Source organism: Pleurodeles waltl, chromosome 5 (assembly GCF_031143425.1).
Source record: "Pleurodeles waltl isolate 20211129_DDA chromosome 5, aPleWal1.hap1.20221129, whole genome shotgun sequence".
Taxonomy (NCBI): Eukaryota; Metazoa; Chordata; class Amphibia; order Caudata; family Salamandridae; genus Pleurodeles; species Pleurodeles waltl.
Window position 1 is genome coordinate 1,021,210,381 of NC_090444.1, and position 21,404 is coordinate 1,021,231,784.

Consider the following 21,404-nt stretch of genomic DNA (forward strand, 5'->3'; position numbering starts at 1 on the left):
CCGTCACCAGAACACCGCCACACCGAATCATGGGAAGTGATTCAGTGGGCGGTGTTCTGTTGACGTGGTGGTGGAGGTTGAGCAACCTCCACTTTCCCGATGTCCGCCAGTATGGCTGCTGGTGGCTTTCCGTACGTAAAAGGACGGCGGGCTGCCAGCGGTCATAAGACGCGTGGCGGTCTTCAGCACAGTGGTACCTCGGCGGTCTTGCAAAAAGTCCGCCGAGGTTGTAATGACCCCCTATGTGTTCTACAGTGGAATGAAATGTTTGGTGTGACCAGACACTTGTTGCAATGTGTTTGTGTGTGTTGGTATTACTCCTTAGCAGGACAATGTAACTGTAACATATTCCTCCTTGCATTACTATCTTGTGTATTCCTCATTTGCTTCACATGTTCTTACAGCTCTATATAGCAAAATATGGAACAGAAGCAAGCAGACAATGACATTTGCAGAATATAAACTTGGAAATGATAGAACAGAAAAGTGAAGGGATCAGTCATGGTGGTTGAAATCAATGGAGTAGATGCCACACCATTGGAAGTCCAATGTCCAGTGTACTCCTTCCATTGGAAAAGAAAGGTGGTTTAAGAACAGTCAACAGAGTTACTGTCGTTTTGGGAGCGGTTCCTTGCTGGTAATGGTTGGTGTCTTGCCATCCACACCTCTTGGGTTCTTAGTTGGATGTCCCCACTTGCGTGGTGGGGGGATCTACTGCTACAGAGGCAGGGGTGTCTGGGGTGTGTTCTTCCCCTGAAAAAACCTCACTTCTATTAGCTGGCACTGATGAATGTCCTGGTGTGGATGTGCCAACGGAAGGGGTAGAGTGTTGTTGTCGATCCCTGCTCACGGTGGTTTTAATGTACCTCAGAACCCCCTTTCAGGAGGTCATGTTGGTATTGCGATCCTCCCACTTCACGCATTTTCAGATGAAAGTTCCTCTGCAGCTGCTTCATTTCTCGGTGTTCAGAAAGTACCTGGACCATCATGCATTGGGATTCCTGATAGACCCCCAAGAAGTGGCTGATGGTGTACTGGCCAGTAGCAGCCCCAGTGGCCTCACCCCACTGGCCACAGCATCCCTCCCATGCACCCTACCCCCATGGCCCCAACCACTTGCCTCAGGGTGTCCTCTCCCACTGGTCCATGGACCAACATTGTCAGACGTGTTGTATTGAGACTCAGGACCCTGGACTGGGGGGCACAAGATGATTGAGTCTGTGCTACGGCTACAAGTTGGGGGACACATAGCTGCCCGTGATGTAGAGGCAACTGGGCTGGGAGGTGTTGATGTCGCCACAGTGATGTTCACTGCTGGTGTCTGACCAGGTTGCCCAGATGGGCCAGAGCCATTCTCCACATCCAGACGTCATAGAGTGTCTTTATCACTGAGGGCTTCATTGACGGGTACAGTGGCAGTCTCTTCAGTGGCTTCTGTGTACCCAGTGGCAGCTTGCCCTGTTAATGTAAAAGATACACTTTTTCTGGTTGTATTGTAACATCTACCTCTAAAACTTAAGAGTGACAATTAAAAGACCTTGTACAAATGTGATTTGCTGGTAATCCTATTGTGACAGGTACACATGGTATTGGTTGTATTGACATGAGACCTGTGGAGCATGCCAGATCTCCTTGCCTGAAACAGCTGCTGAGATGAGCAAAATATTGTCCCTTGAGGGGATGGCCTAGGAATATCCTCTTGCTTCCAGTGCAGGCTAAACAGTAGCTAGGCAAGGTCCATTTTGAGGCCTAGTCAAATGTGATGCAGGCAGACCCAGAGGTTTGTTGTATAAGTGACAGGAGTCATCATGTGGTTACTGCAGGGATAATGTGTCTGCTGCCAATACCATTTTGGTGATGCATCTTGAGACCTTTTGGATCATTGTTTTGCACAGTGGGTAAGGTGCCCTTCCTGTCCTCAATAGTTACATCTTGGGTTAGCAGGTCAAGATGGAGCTAGGTAGCCACACACATCTCAGAGTTGGGCAAGATCTGTATCCTGGTCACTCCAAGATGAGTAAACCTCAAATGTGACCTAGCAGTCAAGGGTATTTGATCAAGTGACCACTGGTATGGTGTTTTGATTGGAATTGAGGAAACAGTGCCTCCTGGGAGTTACCATCATGTCACTGTCTCTACTGCACACAATTGACAATTTTCATCCTCCCAGGTATGTGGAGTTCATTTGTGAGATTTCTACTTGATGGAATTAGGCAAGTGAAACAGGTTTTGTTGTTGGAGTTAGGTAAACAGGGCCAATTAGGATTTGAATTCTGGTCACTCCCTCTCCTTCCCACCATTTTCCATATGGTATCCGCCCCTGGGAGTGAACTTCAGTTGGGACTTCACAGACATGGCAATTTTGGCATATGGACACTGTGCTTGTGTCTAGAGTGAGGTATACAGAGCCTCATGGTCTTAGTAGTCAGGTCACTCCCTCTACTACACACACTTTAAAAATTGTATCCTCACATCTGATTAACCTTACGTCGTGATTTGCTGAACTGGACTCTTCGATCTAATGTACACTATTCTGGTGTTTGGAGTCGAAGAAACAGTGCCTCCTATGAGTTGCAGTCAAGTTCTCCTATCTACTTCACACACTTGACCAATATCATTCCCCCAGGTCAGTAAACTTCATTTGTGAGTTGAGAAACAGGGGTATTTGGACAAGGCAACACTATGCTCGTGTTTGGGGGTTATGGAAGCAGTCCCTCCTGGGATTTGCAGTCATGTGACTCCATCTACTCCACACACTATACATATGTCTCCCCCAGGTGAGCAAACTTCATTTGGAATTTACCAAACCACAGTATTTTGAGAGAATAACACAGTGCTGGTGGTTGGGGTAACAGTATCAGAGCCTCTTGGGATTTGCATTCATGTTAGTCCCTTTACTACACACACCATCCATGTGTTTTCCCCCCAGGTGAGTACACTTCATTTCTGAGTTAAGAAATAAGGGTATATGGGCAAGCAGACACTGTGCTGGTGTTTAGAGTTACGGAAACAGTGGCCTTTGGGCTTTGCAGTCATGTCACTCTCTCTACTACACACATTAGACAAATAGTATCACCCCAGGTGAATAAAAGTCATGTGAGAGTTCACAAACAGGTGTATTTGGACAAGGGAACCCTGGGCTGGAGCTTGGTTTAGGGGAAACAGGGTCTATTGGGCTTTATAATCATGTCACTCCCTCTACTTCCCAAAGGATAGCCCATGGCATCCTCCCATCTGAGTACACTTCAATTAAGAGTTCACAAACAAGGGTATTTGGAGAAGAGGCCACTGTGCTGGTAGTTGGATTCACTATAGCAGTTGCTCCTGGGAGTTGTAGTCCTGTCAGTCCCTATACTACACACACTATACAAATGTTATTCTCCCCTGTGAGTACACTTCAATTGTGGATTCACAAACAGATGTATTTGGAGAAGAGGACACTGTGCTGGTGGTTGGGGTCATAATAACAGTGGCTCCTAGGAGCTGTAGTCATGTCAGTTACTGTAAAACACACACTTGACAAGTGGGAGTTAACAAACAAGGGTATTTGGTGAAGGAAACATTGGGCTGGTGGTTTGGGTAACAGTAACAGGGCCTCCTGGAAGATGTAGTCATGTAAGTTCCTGTACTACACACACTATACAAATGTTTTCCCCCTGATTAGTACACTTCAATTGTGAGTTGCCAAACAGAGGTCTTTGGACAGGTGAACACAGGGCTGGTGAGTGGAGTGACAGTAAAAGTGGCAAAAGGTGAGCTATGGGCATGCATGACATATCATTTTGGTGACATTTTTTGTGTTGCGACTTACCAGACTCAACTTCCCCAGGTATTCCTATCAAATCCTCAGGATGCAGGATGGCCAAGGCCTCCTACTCCCAGGAACAGAGATGTAATGGGGCACTGGGACTGCCACCGCCAGTCTTCTTGGCTTGCAGCTGGTGCCGGCAGACCAGGGAACGAACCTCGCCCCTGAGGTCATTCCACCTCTTCCTAATGTCCTCCTTTGTGCACAGGTTTGTGCCTACAGCATTGACTCTGTCGACTATCCTGTCCCATGTTTTTCATTTTCCTTCTGAGTGGAGTGTGCTGGGCTTGTGCTCCAAACAATTGTGGCTCTACTCATATGATTTCATCCACCATGACTCTCAACTCATCCTCAGAAAAATGTGAATTTTTAGAACGTGACATGGTGGAAAAAATGTGAATGTGACTTACGAAAGAGGGGAGATGTGAAAGGGTGACTGGACAAAAGTGTGTGCTAGGTGTGAAAAGAGACGATGAGAAAAAAGTGGTGCCTAGTATCTGTGCTGTGTGGTAAATGATTTGCTCTGGCTTCAATGTTTTGCGTTGGAGATGCAAAGGATTGTGGTGAATGAAGGGGTGTGTTTTATAGTGTCCTTTGCAGGTGTGTCCAGTGTGGCAATGTATGTCATCTGTGTTGTTTTCAAATCAATCCAATGTGCTTTTACATATTACTCTGCTGGCTGCGAACCACCGTGGTTCGGACTGCCATTGGCTGACCACCATGGGCATTTTCCACTGCGACTTTGGACTTGCAATATGGTCAGTGGTTGGTCGTGGTGCTGTCAGTGCTGGAGGTCGGACCACCTATTTCCGGGCCTCTGCGCTGCTTCCTGTGTAACTCGTAATAGGGAGATCATTTTTGGACTGCCAACATGGCGGTCTGGTAGTTCGACCACCAAACTCACAATGAGGCCCTTATTAAGGTGGGTAGGAGCAGGACGCAATACCATTACCAAACTACAGCAATGACATAGGGGCAACTTTGGATGGGCAGGACTCCTGAAATAGTAGTTATCAGATTTCACAGTACTGAAATTGTCAGCTCCCTTACCTCATAAGTGCTGCATGTAGAAGTTCACAAGGAAGGCCCCTTTGGTATTCACTTCTTAGATAAACATAAGGAAACCCAAAAGGTATACAATACCATTTGCCCCTAAGAGCCTTGGCTAGTAACTCAGATGATTGTACTACTGAATACCAGCCATTAAAATACTGTGGTTTAAAAATGTCTAATCAACAATTTTGATAAGCACAATATAGGCTTTAAATTAAGTCAACAAAAATGACAGAAATATTGTATGCAACAAAACCGAATATCTAATTATTGACATTAACAAATTATTGATAGAAAAATATGGAAACACATGCTACTGAAACCTCTATCTCAATAATAACAAGCACTGGCAAGGCAAATAGGTCTCGTCTATGAAAGAGCTTTTGGCTTTGCAATGTGTTTTACCCATTTTGTACATCAGTGTGGCTACTGTTCAGCATGGCTAAAGGTTAGTGGCATAGAGGAGACTTGTACTGCGTTCAGAGGAGTGTCATTGAGTGGAGTGGCATAGAGTGGAGAGAAGTGGGAGACGGGGGGAAGTAAAAGGCTGGAAAAAAAAAGCAACATGCCAAAAAAGGTAGGGCGTTTAACGGGAAAAGGAGGAAGCAAAAAAAAAAACAACTAAGAGGGAGAATAAGACTTAATTGCCTGATAAAGAGTTAGGCAAGGAGAGGGGAGGCTAAGAGGAACAAAGAAAAAGAGGTGTGTGGTAAGAGAGAGAGAGACAATGGAGATAGAAGATGAAGAAAAAAGGAAGACAGTAGGAGTGCGTGATGAAATAGAGATGTTGGCAAACCCTCTCATTACACACACTTTTTAGTTTTTGCTTCAAATTGTCCTTCCCACCTCTAACTCTTTCGCGTGTTTGGAATCGTATGATGAGACAGAGATGGGCAGAGAAGGGGCAATCCAGCAAGGGTGAATAGGAGAGATGTAAGAGAAGGAAAGATGAGGAAGAGACAGACCGGGGGTGTGGGTGAAGGGGGTTTCCAAATCACAAAATGTCCCTAAGCCAGTATGTTGTGCCTGGGAGAGGACAAACATATATCTAATGCGTTAGCAGTATTGGATTGACCTTTAAGAGACTCATAGTCACTTGTCCAAATTAACAAGTGTAAAGCTGGAGACCGGGCACACTGAGCACACTTGCAGACTCAAGTGTTCCAAGGGCCTCTATTTGCCCCTTTCTCTCACTGTTTCTGCTGAGGGCATGGAGCTGCTGCAGACAGGACAGGAAACTAGCACCTTCCTGAACAGTCTATGCGCTATGCATAATAAGAAGAAGCGAGGCGAAGACTGTGCTGAGGGTAGTGGAGAGGAGCAGATATAAAAGGTCATATAAAATCTCAAACCATCTCAATATGGCTGTGCATCCTTTCATCACCAGCTCTTTTAGTACCAAGTAGGGCTCAGGACAGGACACAGGCTATTCATGGGTGCATCATTGCACAACATGGGAGAAATGTGTGGTTGGGGAGGGCAGCAGAGAAGTTTTGTCCCCCTACACTATTGTGCAGAAAGCATCAAAAATAAAATGGCATTTAAATGATTTTATTACCATTTTAATTTTGATACTTTCTGCCACCAAACGGAGTGTCAGGGTGCCACTGCTGCAGATGATTGGCAACAGTGACTAGTGACCACTTTAGTTTGATTTGCGTATGTTGGTTTGGCTGGCTACCTTGCTACAGCCAACTCGACATGTGCAATTTAAACCTCTCCAACCTGGCTGTCTTGGACAGCTGGGCTGGAGAGCAGGCACAGGACTATAGTGGGTTTTGGAGTGTAGAGCTGGAGTGCTCCGCCAATCAAAAAGCTTTTTTCATGCTGCTTTGCAGCATGAAAACAGCATCTTGATTGGATGAGGGTGTTGGCTGTAAGCTTCTCACTCGGAGGACTTGCTGCAGAACAACAGGTTTGTGCTGCAGAACATCGAGTAAGGTAAGTTATTTTTTATATTTATATTAGTATATATGTGTAGTTATAGTAATGTGTTATCTGTAGTTGTAGTAGTGTATTTTGTGTAGTTATAGTTGTGTGTTATGTGTAGTTATAGTAGTGTATGTGTAGTTTTTTTTATATGCGCTTTGCACCCTCCAATATAATTTTTCACCAACCCCTACTGGCACCAAGGTGAATGCAATTAAATTCATATTAAATATAATGCTGCTGGAGGGAGGAGGGTGATGTAAATAATAAATATGTTTCACTAAGGGCCAGATGTAGCAAGGTTCCAAATTGCGAGTTGCAATTTGCGAGTCCCAGCGACACGCAAATTGCAGCTCGCAATTTGGAATGCAGAAAGGTGTCTCAGACACCTTCTGTGAGTCGCTATGGGGTCGCAAAGACCCACCTCATTAATATTAATGAGGTGGGTCGCAATTTGCGACCCCATAGCGATTCAGGGCACTCACGGGTATGGTGGCCTGCTGGGAACAGCAGACCACCATGTCCGTGACTGCTTTTAAATAAAGCAGTCTTTTTTTTTTCAAAGTGCAACCCGTTGTCCTTAAAAAAGTAAAACAAGCTGCACTTTGAAAAAAAAAAACGAAACCTTTAGTTTCGGTATTTTTCAGGGCAGGTAGTGGTCCATTGGACCACTGCCTGCCCTGAAAAATTATTTTTTTTGCCAGACACAAAGGGGAAGGGGTCCCATGGGGACCCCTTCCCGTTTGCGCCTGGGTTACCATCCACTTCAAGTGGATGGTAACTGCGCTTTCATTTGCGACCGCGGTCGCAAATGAAAATTAATAGCATTGCGACTCGCAAATAGGAAGGGAACACCCCTTCCTATTTGCGAGTCGGAAAAGCATTTTGGGAGTCGGTTCCGACTCGCAAAATGCATTTCAACATAGCAATGACGCATTTGCGGCTCCTAAACAGCGATTTTTGCCGTTTGCGAGTCGCAAAGTCTTTGCTACATCTTGCCCTAAGTGAGAATGTAAAAACTGTGCTTCTTTCTATGAGAAGTAAAAAGGACCAACTTCAGATGTGCCCCCACTACAAAAGGAGGATGACAGTTGGAAGTCAGAAACTGCTGGCAGTGAAAGTAATTAAAAAGAGACACTCAGTTTACTAATCAAATTACAGGTGCCAGTCACGTGGAATTGGGTTACTTTTGAATTAGGACAGTGGTTCCCAACCTCCATTAATTATCCTTAAGGAGTCCGCAACTGCTTAGAAAATTAAGTAAAATTAACAATTAGTAAAGTGTATATAAACAAAGGGAGAAATTTACATTTGAAAATTTTAAAACATACTGTAAAAGTTAAGGAATTTGAAATTGGAACCTAAAACTTAAATTAGTATTCTCAGATTGATTGTGGAAGCAGTGCAGGTCCATCAAACAGAATATAGGCCCTCATTACAACTTTGGTGGGTGGCAACAGCCACCCGCCAAGTTGTAACCGCTGCGCAGCTGCCAATGCAGCCGCACTTCCAGGGTGGCCATTACAACATCCCCGCTGGGCCGGCGGGCAGAAACTGAGTTTCCACCCACCGGCCCAGCGGGGATGTCGGCCGCAACACGGGAGCCGGCTCCAAATGGAGCCTGCGGTGTTGCGGCTGTGCGGCGGGTGCAGTTGCACCCGTCGCACTTGCTCCATGGGGCTCTGCCAGGGGGCCACTGCACTGCCCATGCCAAAGGCCCCACGACTCCCCTTTCCGCAAGCCTTTTCATGGCGGTTTCTACCACCATGAAAAGGCTGGCAGGAAGGAGGCGGGCTCGTAATCCCCTGGGCAGCGCTGCTAGCAGCGCTGCCCTGGAGGATTAAATCCGCCGGGACAACTGTGGCGGAAAACCGCCGGGCCCGGCAGTGTGACCGCGCGCTTCTGCCGCGGTCATAATACACAGGATTGCGCCGCGGTGCAACCGATGAAACTTCCCTGGCGGTCTATGACCGCAAGGGTTGTAATGAGGGCCTTAGTAAGGATAATGTGTCGCTTTAACTGAATTTAGAAAAGCTCCACCCTGTCTATTAAAATTTCACTTTTTATTTTTTTAATTTGTGTTTGTTTTCAAATTAAATATAATGTGCTATCATTTGTTTATGTGTTTGAATCATCAACAATATTTAGGCTTCTAGTAATGACTCAGTCAGTCAAGAGGTCCCCGGACAGCAATAATGATTCATTAAGGTTCCCCTGCTTCCAGTAATGATAAAGTGGGGGTCATCAAAGTCAAAAGGTTGAAAACCACTGGATTAGAACATTAAAGAAATAAAATAGTTATTATATGGTTGTGCTTGTTATTTTTAGACAATTCCCTCCCCCAATTAAATATAATAATTGTTCTAATTAGGTGTTTTTTCAGATAGGCTGTGGGAAGTAATGAACAATGTGTCATGCATTACTTTGAGAAACACACAATGGGTTGTGTAGTTTGTGCAGTTCATCGACTCCATTGTGTAAATTACATAGAATGCAGACGGATGATGGTCTGAAGTGGCCCTGTCAGGGTTGCCACTTCTTGGCACCTGGCATGTGTTGTTGGGCCTGCAAACCTGGATATGCCCCAGTAATAAAACTTCTGAGTTGCTCCTTTGCCGTTGCAGGGACCAATGCTTGTTTGCAGAGACCAATGCTTGTTGTAATTAATGCACAAGCCTCCAGCATCCCTATGACTCAGAATGGGTGTGGCTGGATGCAGCAGGGAATTAAACCACACCTGGCCTGAGTGAATTGCTTGCTTTAAAGGTCACTGGCTGCAGAGAAGGAATCTCTGCTCCTCCACTTTTGATCTTCATGGTCTGTTCTATCCAGCATCTTGGAGGCCGCTTCTGGAAAAAAGAGACAAAAGGAATTAACCCTTGGAAAGGTGGTAACGTGCTTCCGGCGATCAATGACCATTTATTGCTAAACCTTGATACATGCTGACTTGAAACTTGATAAGCGAATGTTCCTGGATGTGATGCACCTAAAGGGGCACATCTTTGGGTTTTAAGATCATTGGGATGTTTGCCGCTTGTCGTGCTATAAGGCAGATTGTAGTTGCTTGCATTATACCACAGAAAGGAGTTTCTATTGAACAATTGTTGTGAAAAGTATATACTGTGAATACGTTTATTATCGCTGAGTTCAATGAGGCATTACTATTGTTGTTAGCGATACGATATACTATGAATTTGGCTATTATCGCTGAGTTCAAAGTAGCATGTGCATTATATCAAATTCTTGCTGGTGATACGGAACATTCTGTGTTTGGTGCTTAAACGAAGTTAAAGCTTATCTTTGCCATGCTCAAAATTACACTGTGAATTAAGAGTGATAATCTGGTTATTAATGAAGTTGAACGCTATTGATTAACCCTATGTTTTCATAGTAATACAATGTGAAATGCAGTCCTTGATATTATCCCCATGTTTTCAGTGTGATTTAAACATCAAATTGCATTCCTTGCAATACTAGCACAGTGCTATGATTAACCAATGAATATCTGGAGCATCTAATTACCTGAGAGTTTGTTTTTATTATTGTTGCCTATGTAAATGTCTATGAGTCGACTGAGTCAGCGTCTTGGGAAATCTCATCAAGGTGAAACACGCAAGATATCCACTGAATTTCAGGGAACATTTAGGTAGGCTTAATTGAGGTGACCAGGGACTGATCTGGGATCACAGTGGGAGTGGTTATAGAGAGCATAGGAGGTTCAAGGCTCTCATTTAATTACAGGTAATCCACATTGTTTCTGAAAATTCCTCGAAAGAGGGAGAGCCATTAAAAGTAGGAAAGGGGACACGAACAGGTACATTTAGCTTGCACATCATAGTTTAACAATAGAGTATACATGGGTTATGAGGTATTATTTATTTGACTGTTATGTAATTTATCATAGGAAAGGCAACTCTTGAAGAACCATCACTAAGCACCGAATCCAGCCCTGTGACTCCAGCGACTCTCTCCTTTTCTCATCCATCCCTTTTCCCCTGGGACATTGTCGTGCTTATCATGTGTATCTAGGTGGAAAGCATGCAACGTTTAGGTGGAATTGGGAACAAGCAGCTTGATCAACATTGTGTCTCTGTGGGAGGAACAGGTTAGTGCTTGACACTTTTACCCTGCAGTGTGAGCACAGCAATGTTCCCATCTCTGCCACAGAACATGCCTAACTTACATGATTAGAACATGTAACAAGCAAGCTGCATGCTGATCTCCACAGCATGCACATTCACCCTCTGAGCTATTTAAAGCATTTGAAACATGCCTGTTTGTGTTACAAAGAGATCTGTGCAGGAGGTGTTTGGCCCACTGAGCCATCAGTGACAACCCTGTTTGGAACCAAGGAATTCTCACTCTTTCGCTGCAACCCTTCTCTTACTGGCTTATGGGTTTAGAGCTTGATGAGGCTAGGGGAGGGGCTAGAGGAAGCAGTGCTCTTCTTTCCTGCAAGAAGTGGACAAAGGAGGTGCAGGGGTTGGATAAAGCAGAACTTTTTTAGGTAATAATTGAAACCAATGCACATCCATAGAGCTGTTAACATAATGCTTAAGGTCTACAAATGCCATACGTGCCAGGCCTATGCAAGCCCCAGCTATGAATTGCGTGTTCACAGGCCGGTTACTGCAATGAGATATTTAGGAGGACCTGACCTGTGAGCACAAAAGGACAGCCGGTTAGGATCAACAGTGGGAAGATGGGAGTGGAAAATGGTAGTATGAGGACATTCACCAGGGACTATGGGGGAGGGGGTATTTTGCACCTAAAGTTAATGCTCAATGCAGGTAAGTCTGTTACAGTTTGGACAATTGAGATGAATTGTAGTGAGGTAATGTTATTCAGTTAATAATCTAGGCATGGGATACAAATAAAGGGCATCAGGCAGTGAGTAGTTCAGGCCTGCTACTAGCCCCACCCTCTGACTATTATGACACTGAGCCTGAGAGTGGGATTAGTCACTGCCAAACGGGCATGGAAGGGGGTGACCCAGCAACTCAGCCCTACATTAGTCACATGGGAAAAGCGGGCCTTGACTGCCTTTTCTCCTTTACCAAAACTGAAATGACCAGAAGTGGAGTAGCCTATTTCACGATTAGCAGGAGTGGAAAACTGGGGAGATCAGCAAACTCACTAGATCTTCACACATTCCAAGAGCCTACAATATCTTTGCTGGCATCATATATGATGTCATCAGCGGCTTGGTTGATGGTGCATATTTTATTTTCATTGGCTGAATCATGAAATACAGATTACAATAGTGACTGTAGTGTTAACTTAATTCACAAAATAAGCATGTGAATTGTAGTGAGGTAATGTTATTCAGTTAATAATCTAGGCATGGGATACAAATAAAGGGCATCAGAAAAATGCTGTTTGCGAGGCGCAAAAGGCCTCCCGCGATGCAGAATCACATTTTGCGAGTCGGTACCGACTCGCAAAATGTGATTCCGACTCGCAAATAGGAAGGGGTGTTCCCTTCCTATTTGCGACCGCATCACGATGTAGAGTTGATTTGTGACCGCGAAAGCGGTCGCAAATCAACTAGCAGTTACCATCCACTTGAAGTGGATGGTAACTCATTCGCAAAAGGGAAGGGGTCCGCAGGGGACCCCTTCCCCTTTGTGAATGCTCACAAAAATATTTTTCAGAAAAAAAAGGAAACAAAAAGGTTTCGGTATTTTTTCTATTTGCAGCTCGTTTTCCTTTAAGGAAGGTATCTTATTTTCAAAATGTTTTCAGAAACTGTGTAGTATATGTTGCATTCAGTTTTCTAAAATGAATCAAGAGGAAGGTCATATACAAGGTGTAGAAATTAGGCCTATATTAACTAAACTATGCACCAGGTTTGCATTACTTATGCAACACAAACCTGAAGGAACGTGCTATGTTGGTATTTACTATCCTACACACATCAGGATTTGTTTTGAATAGTTTCCCAAAGTAAAGCAAAGTCACTCAATGAGCTGTTTTGAGGTACACTGTGTAAAGGCGGCTTTCCATTGATGGTGCATGGGTTTCCCATGCAAACACCACGAGAATGGAAATCTATATCTGCAAATAATTTTAGATAGGGGTTTGCACCCAAATCCACCCTTAATTCCTCCTCCAGGTAGGAGCAATGAATACAAATGTTTTAATTTCTCCTCGTTTTGCCTACTTTGCATATCTGTTGGATTATACAGAATACATACAACACAGAAAAAGTGTTAAAGGATAGCTTTTGTACTAGACGGATCTCCTTCCAGTATAAAATCTATTGTTTACAGAACTCACACCCCCTTGCACTATGGTGCAAGCGTGTGTTCATTGGTGCATGGCAGCCAAAGGTGTGCCAGCGCTAGGAGAAAAAAAGACAGTGCCATATCATTTTAAATATGAGGCTTTTCTCTTCTCTCGCTTCCATATAACGCAGAGCATGAACTTTAGTTGCTGCGGTGCATTACGTTTTAGTAAATCTGAGCGCTAGAATATAGATATTCATTATCATAAAGGAGTTTGGCCTTTAATACATTGCACAAATTCTTCTGTTAACCCTACTGCACACATCCCGAAAAAGGCACAGCAGTAACTTCAATAACATTTTTTGAAGCACTAAGCAATAAAACTTGTGTTTAAATTGCAGGTCAATGCTGCTGTCCACAATGAAATACATTTTATATGTGAACTAAAATAAAGATATGTTGTTGGTAAAAAGGGTAATATTTTCTATTGAATGAATATGATGACACAGTTTGTCATAATAGAATTTGAGGTGGGCAAAGCTCACGTAATTGTGTGTAGCATAATCACACAGAATTACCCAGGGATTCTTCAAGAGTGTACACAATTATGCAAAAAGAGTAATTCTGCATTTAGTGCTATTTCCTGGAGCAAAATTGTCCCCTCACATCATGTCAAGTATCATGCAAATTATCTTTATTCTGCCACTGTGTATGACTATAAAAGCACAGAATAAAATCCATTGTATATCATACTAATACTAAACACATTTAATATCAACAAATCACATCAGAGCAAATGTTTGTTTTTGAAAAGAAATCATCATAGCAAGACCCATCCAATGAGCAATTAAGCTACATAGGTTATTCTTAATGTATTAACAACAACAATAAAGCTAAGAGCCGCAGTACAGAGTCCAAGGACAATCTTCCAGCAAACAGTTAAATTGCATGTGTTGTTCTTAATTTAATAACAGCATTAATATAGCTAAGGACAACAGTTCACATTTCAGCAGAAAATGAACTTTGCAGGAAAATCTGCCGATTTTTATAAGATGTGAAATGCTCATTTAAGCGAATTAGATGCAGAAAGCGCAGTCTAAGAGAATCATACAGTGTGCAAAAGAACATAGAATGCACAGTGGATTGGGCAGTGACATCATCACAAGGGCAACATGGTAGAGAAGTATGCCAAGTACCTCCTATGGGAAAGGCCACAAGGAAAAGGACTGTGTTCAGTCTCCACCTAGTGAGATAGAATCTGTACTCTATGTTAGTTATCCAGATTAAATAGGGTTCCATGCCTGTAGATATAAAGATTTGCATGTACTTAATAACTGATGGCCTAGTGAGTGATCTCTCAAGTCTGGTTTCCGCTCTATGTTATTCATAAGCCCTTTTGAATATCTGTTTAGAATTAGGAACAATACATTCAGGTCTGTCAAAGAGGTGACTGTAACCAAGGCTGTAGAAAGTATTTCTATATAAGCCAGCCATGGGATAGCGGTCATGTTGTCTAAGCTTAAACAATCAGCTAACACCTGTCTTGAAAATTGAGCCTTAGGGGTATTCCATAACTTTAACCATAAAAGAAGTGGTGCCAAACTGATTTGATCCTCCTTGAATCCTAACCCCAGTTCCATGCGTGCAATAAAGCTCCCAGTGGTTTTAGGAATAGATAAAAGTTGTTATATACTTATGGTTTTAGTTATTTCTCGAATACACGCTCACAAGAGCATTGTATTCTGCCCACGAGCGCTCGGCTTCGTATATGACTTTCAGATTGTTAACCGGCATTCTCTGAGCCGGTTGGAGGTCGTGTCTGAGCACTGGGGACATTGTTCCGCTTCTTCTAACAAAATATACATTTTTCATGAAAATCTACTTCGCTGCGGAAAGCCTAATTTATTACAACACCACATAAATTGGTGACGAGCGGACAACCCATGTGTAAAGAGATGAAGTGTCCCCTAGCGGGCGATCAGTCTTCGGTCGGCTGGATTCAACGGACATTCTGCCTGTTTTTGAAGCAGGATCTGATGTGTTCCGCTTCAATCCCGACACAATTTCACCCTATACATGCAGAGTGTAACTGCAAACTGGTGAGTCCGTTTCATTTCGAGTCGGCAATCATTTTGGCATTTGGGCAATGTCACAACGCACCTCCTCCCTGAATTGAATTAAAGGGACAGGTGCTATCTGACTAGATTTAAAGGGGCGCTGCATTTTAAGGGGAATCTTTGAACTTCACGCTCCCTGCTCCACTACGCCCTCTGCTTGGTTAATTTTACAGTGGCATGCTTTACTATGGCTACTTGAGACTTTGTTTTCACAAGACGATGCTTTGATGAAGCAGCGGTGACACGCACACCTCTACTCCTGCGTTCACCTTCGCCTATCTGGTGATAGGCACACCTTTTCAGAACAGACATTTGCGTGTGCTATACTTTGACTTGGATTCTTGACATTTATAACATTGAGATACATACTGTAACACTGGTTTTGCAGAGAAATTCTTATCTAAAAAAATAGTAATAATAATAATAATTCAAACACGCAGATGGCAAATTTGCCTAGTGCGTTCTTAAGTGAACCAGGTCTGCCCAAAGCCAGGTGGAGTCAATGGTTCAGGTATTTCAATAGTTACTTGATTGCAATTGATGGTGTCAGTTTCTCTGCTGTAAGGAAGAAAGCTTTATTATACAATTGTTTGGATAAAGAGGGGCAGAGAATTTTTGATCATTTACCTGGCATCACTATCAAATACAGTTAAGGATGGTAACTGTGAGGCGGTCCAGAGGCTTGGGAAACATTTTGAGAAGAAACCCAGTATAATTGTGGAGAGGCACACATTTTTTACTCGCAAACAACATGAATATGAGTCAATTGATGATTTAATTGCTGAATTGAGGGTGTTGGCATCTTCATGTGAATTTGCTGGGCCTATAGAACAACACTTGAGAGACCAATTGGTGTTGAATTGCTTTGATCATAAGGTCCAGGAAAGATTACTGTGCAGTCGCAATCCCACGTTAGCAGAGACATCAGATATAGCTAGAGGGATTGAGAGGTCATTGATGGCCTCGAAGGAGTTAAATAAATGCAAGATTTCTTCAAGTGAGAATATTAACTCCATCTCGTGCAAAATGAAACCGTCTAACCAGAATAGGATTGAGGGGAGTAAGTCTGACAAGAGTGGGGTTCGTTTTAAGTGTAGATCAAAGAATCACTTGGTGAATGCTCATAATTGCCCAGCAATTGGCAAATTGTGTTCTAAGTGCAGGAAGGTTGGACATTTTGCACGGGTGTGTAAGAGTGCTTCTAAGGTGATGTTGGTTGGAGGTACAGATGTGCAGGAAGTGTCTTCAGGTAGAGTGGAAGAGGAGTTTTCTAAGAAAGTGGTGTTATCGATTAAGATGGTTAAAACATTTCCAGATAAAGCTTTTGGTGGTGGTGAGCCAGTGTGTGATGTGAAGATGGGCAACTGGTATGTTCGTGTCACAGTTGACTTGGGGTCACCAGTAACTATCATTTCAGTCAGATTTTTCTGGGAGAATTGGAATTATGTGGAGTTAAGTCCTCCAGATATACGTACGATTGCTTTTGGAGGTCAAGAAATAGACTTAAGTGGTTATTTCATGGAGACTTTGCATTATTGGGACAGAACACTTTGTACGAAGATTTTATGTAGCCAAACGTGGATACAACATATTGGGGTGGAGGACCAGGGAAAATTTGGCATATTCCTTAGACCTGGTACCGCTCAACCGATCTCTTTAGTTAATGAGAGGGTTGATGATATTGATTCTTTGGATCAAATCCTGCTGAAACAAAAAGACGTTTTTAAGGATAAGTTGCGAGTTGTGAAGGGATATGAACACAGAATCATTTTGAAACCCAATTCTGTTCCTGTCACTCATCGAGTTAGGCACATACCTCTGTGTTTGAAACAAAAGCTTAAAGACCATTTGAATCAATTGTGTGTGGATGGGGTCATTTAACCTATTGGATCTTATGAATGGATATCTCCCATTGTTGAAGCTGTCAAAAAGTCAGGAGATCTGAGACTTTGTGTTGATTTGCGGTCATTAAACAAAAATATACAGGTTGATTGTTTTCCATTGCCAAGAATTCAGGACATGCTGGCGCAGCTTGGTGGCACAAAATTCTTTTCAACACTTGATTTGAGGGCAGTGTACAATCAAGTTGAACTGGCTAGTGAATCTAAGGATTTGACAGCATTTAGCACACCTTTTGGGGCATTCCGTTTTTTGAGAATGCCGTTCGGACTAGCATCAGCAGCTTTTGTTTTCCAGAAATTGATGTTCCAGCTCTTTGGAGAGGAGGGAGGAGTCTTAACTTATCAGGACGATATTTTAATGTGCTCTGATACGATGCAATCTCACTTAAGCAAACTGGATAGAGTATTGGGCATATTGGAAGAGCATGGTATGACAGTTTCTAAACAAAAGTGCAGGTTTATGTTGAGAGAAGTAGAATATATGGGTCACACGATAAGTGACGAATGGATTAAACCTAAGAATGACTTATTAGCGGCAATAAAGAAATGTTCACAGCCTGAAAACAAGGACCAGTTAAGATTGTTTCTGGAAATGTGTGAGTACTACTCAAGATTTCTTCAGAACTTTGTATTACAAAGTGAGCCTCTCCGGAAACTTTTACAGAAGAATGCAAAATTTGCATGGGAAGAAGAACAAGTGGAGGCATTCGGTGTCCTTAAGAAGTTGATTATTGAAGTACCTGCCATTCAACCTTTCAATGACAAAGCTACATAGGTGGTGACTGTGGAGGCCAGTAATCTGGGGATTGGTGCTGTGCTCACCCAGTTACATGAAGGACTGGAAAGCACGGTGCCGTTTGCTACCAGCAGACTTTCTTCGTCAGAGAGAAATTACAGTACCATTGAAAAAGAAGCCTTGGCTTGTGTGTGGGGTGTTCATCATTTTTTGACTTATTTATGGGGGAGGGAGTTTCTGTTGGTCACGGATCATAAACCTTTAATGTATTTATGGAATGACAAAGGAGTGAGCAACGCTAGTCCCAGGTTGGTTTGATTATTGTCAAAAATGCATGTCTTTAATTTCAAGATGAAGCATATTCAAGGGGGAGAAAATTGCAGAGCTGATTTCTTGTCCAGATGCACAATAAGTGAGAGTGGAATTCCTTCTGGATATGATGAGGAGGAGAAGGAGATGGTGATTGGAATGGTTGATGGTGTTGTTGCATCAGTCGGTGTCATTTCAAGAGAGTGTTGGGAGAGCAATGTTGCAAATGATGTGGTGCTAACACGTTTGAAGGGTTGTGTTGTAAGGGGTTGGCATAGAGAAGGTCAAGTTGTGGATGAACTAAAACCATTCTTCAAAGTTAAAGATGAATTAAGTGTGGAAAGGAATTTGGTCATGAGAGGGACAAAACTGATACCACCATCTGAACTGAGGGGTGGGTTGGTGAAGCTTGCTCATAAGGGGCACATGGGAATCTCAGGCATGAGGAAGAAATTGTGGTTGTATTACTGCTGGCCTGGTATGGATGCGAATGTGGAAGATATGGTTAGAAGTTGTGGTGAGTGTTCTCCTGCTGAGAAGACTGTAAATGTGCGGATTACTCCTTTGTGCCTGGTGGAATTCTGTATGAGACCGTGGGAAAAAATTGCCATGGACTTTATTGGACCCATTGGGGGTTTGAATGAAGGTACGAGATTTGTGTTGGTGTTGGTGGACTATCACTCTAAATGGGTATCGTATTAATTTTTAAGGGAACCAAACACCACAAGTGTGATTTTGTTCTTGAGGAGGCTGTTTCAGTCAGAAGGTATTCCGGCTTTTGTGGTCACAGATAATGGAGTGCAGTTTGTCTCACATCGCATGAATTCATATCTAAGTGACCTGGGGATTAAACATTTGACAACTGCTCTTTATAGTCCTCAAGCGAATGGTATGGTGGAAAGGGTGAATCGCATTATGAAGGAGACAATTCAGCTAGCTATTGATGCTGGTAGGTCAGTTCAAGAGGCTGTGGGAGAGAGAATTTGGTGTTATCATAACACTCCGCATTCTATGACGGGAGTGACTCCTTTTGCGTTGTTGAGGGGAGACACCCAGTTAATGAGTTGTCACAGATGTGGGTAATTGACGAATCTGACCCAGATAAGAATATTGCCAGTTTGGAGTCTATTAAGGACAAGGTGGGGTATTCACAAACAAAGGCCAAAAGCAGGTATGATGAGATTAACAGAGTAAAAGACATTGGTTTCAGAGTCGGAGATTGTGTGAGGGTAAGAAGACCTCACAAACTGCAAGGATCTAAGTATTTTCAGGAGACAAAGGTGGTCCAGGTATCCAAGCATTCAGTGAAAGTTGAGGATGGGAAGTGGTGCAGTAAAAGGAAGGTAGCCATTGTGGACAAAGGTGGGGACAGGGTTACTGAGATGTCAAGCTTTCGGTCACAGGATAAGGATTTATAGACGATGAGTGTGGGGTGGGAGATGTGAATAATTTGCAGGATGGAAGGACGTTTTATGAGCCTGGGGTGTTGGATGGTGAGGAGGTGGTCAGGCGTGATTCATGCGGAACGTTGGGTTATCAGGATGGGATCCAAGATTCTGTTCAGGATGGATCTCTTAATAGATGCCGTTCTAAAAGAGTTAGCATTAAACCCAAATATTTGAATGATTATGTGTTAAAATAATGTAGTTGTTTTTTATGTTGTGAAGAACGGAGATGTGTTATATACATGTGGTTTTAGTTATTTCTCAAATACACACTCACAAGAGCATTGTATTCTGCCCATGAGCGCTTGGCTTCGTATGCGACTTTCAGATTGTTAACTGGCATTCTGTGAGCCGGTTGGAGGTTGTGTCTGAGGCTGAGCGTTGGGGGACATTGTTCTGCTTCTTCTAATAAAATATAAATTTTTCCTGAAAATCTACTTCGCTGCGGAAAGCCTAATTTATTACAACACAACATAAATAAGCCAGCCATGGGATAGTGGTCATGTTGTCTAAGCTTAAACAATCAGCTAACACCTGTCTTGAAAATTGTGCCTTAGGGCTATTCCATAACTTCAACCATAAAAGAAGTGGTGCCAAACTGATTTGATCCTCCTTGAATCCTAACCGCAGTTCCATGCCTGCAATAAAGCTCCCGGTGGTTTTAGGAATAGATAAAAGTCCACACAAAAAACTGTTTTCAGCTACCTGAAGTTTCCCTGAGGCAGCATAGCCCCACTCTTCAGCTCTGTAAGTGTCCAATGATAGGCATTTACTTTTATATCGCTGTTCCATCTCCTGAACCGGCTTTTGGCCTGGCCTTTTGATGAACCTAAATATGGCATAGTCGGCTCTCTCCATTTTGTGCACTCTTTGAGTCATGAATCTATCCTATTGCCCAGTTGCATCCAATAAGATACCTAGTCAATTAAAAGAAGATACTTTCTCAATACGTCTTCCCCCCATAAAAAACGTTTTTGATTTTGTGTTTTTGGTACCACATGACACAATAAAGGACTTTTGCTGATTCACCTTAAGTTTAGGTCTAAACATAAAATCATTCAACCAAAACTTTTGAAAAATGTTTGCTCTCTGCGCTAAAAGAACTGCATCATATGCGAACGGCAATACAGGGACTGTCTGGGTGCCAATTCTGGGAACGGCTCTACTATGTGAGCTTAATACTGTATAGCTAACATGCAGCCCTGCCTAACCCCAATGACCACCTTTATCGGCACTGTGCAATCCCCAGTTCGTGAATAATGCACTCTAGTTGTCGATTCCCTGTGTTAAAGCCTTATGAGATCTAATGAGATCTAATGGGAGAGCATCAATTCCTGCCTGCTACATCAAATCCCACAACAAATACCTGTCTACAAGGTCAGAGGCACAAATGACATATTTACCCAGGCTAAGTGTGAGATTAAGGGCCTGATCTACGGTCTCTAGACCTGGTTGGAAACCATATTGTACTGGACAACAAAATGGAATTAGCCTCTGCCCCAGTCTCCAGTTGATCCATAATGACAAAAGTGGATGCAAAGATGCATTTTGCACTAAGAAATAGCAACAGAACACAAATAGTTAGCACGAGAAGCCGCTCATGCTCGGAAAAATTGCTCTTAGGATGGAACTTTCCCCCAACTTACTCCCAACGTTTAGCACTATTTTCCTAGCGTAAAATCCACTGTCACATGCAAAATGGACAAGAGGATGTATTTCAGCTGGGAAACAATGATAAATGCAGCAGAACACATATAGCGAGCACCAAAAAGTGTGTTCTTGTGGTAAGAAGTTTCCCTGCAAATTACTCTTATTTACGCGAGGAGGATTATTTACCCAATTTCCATGTGTGTCAAAGAGTAACACAGAATTTCTGAAA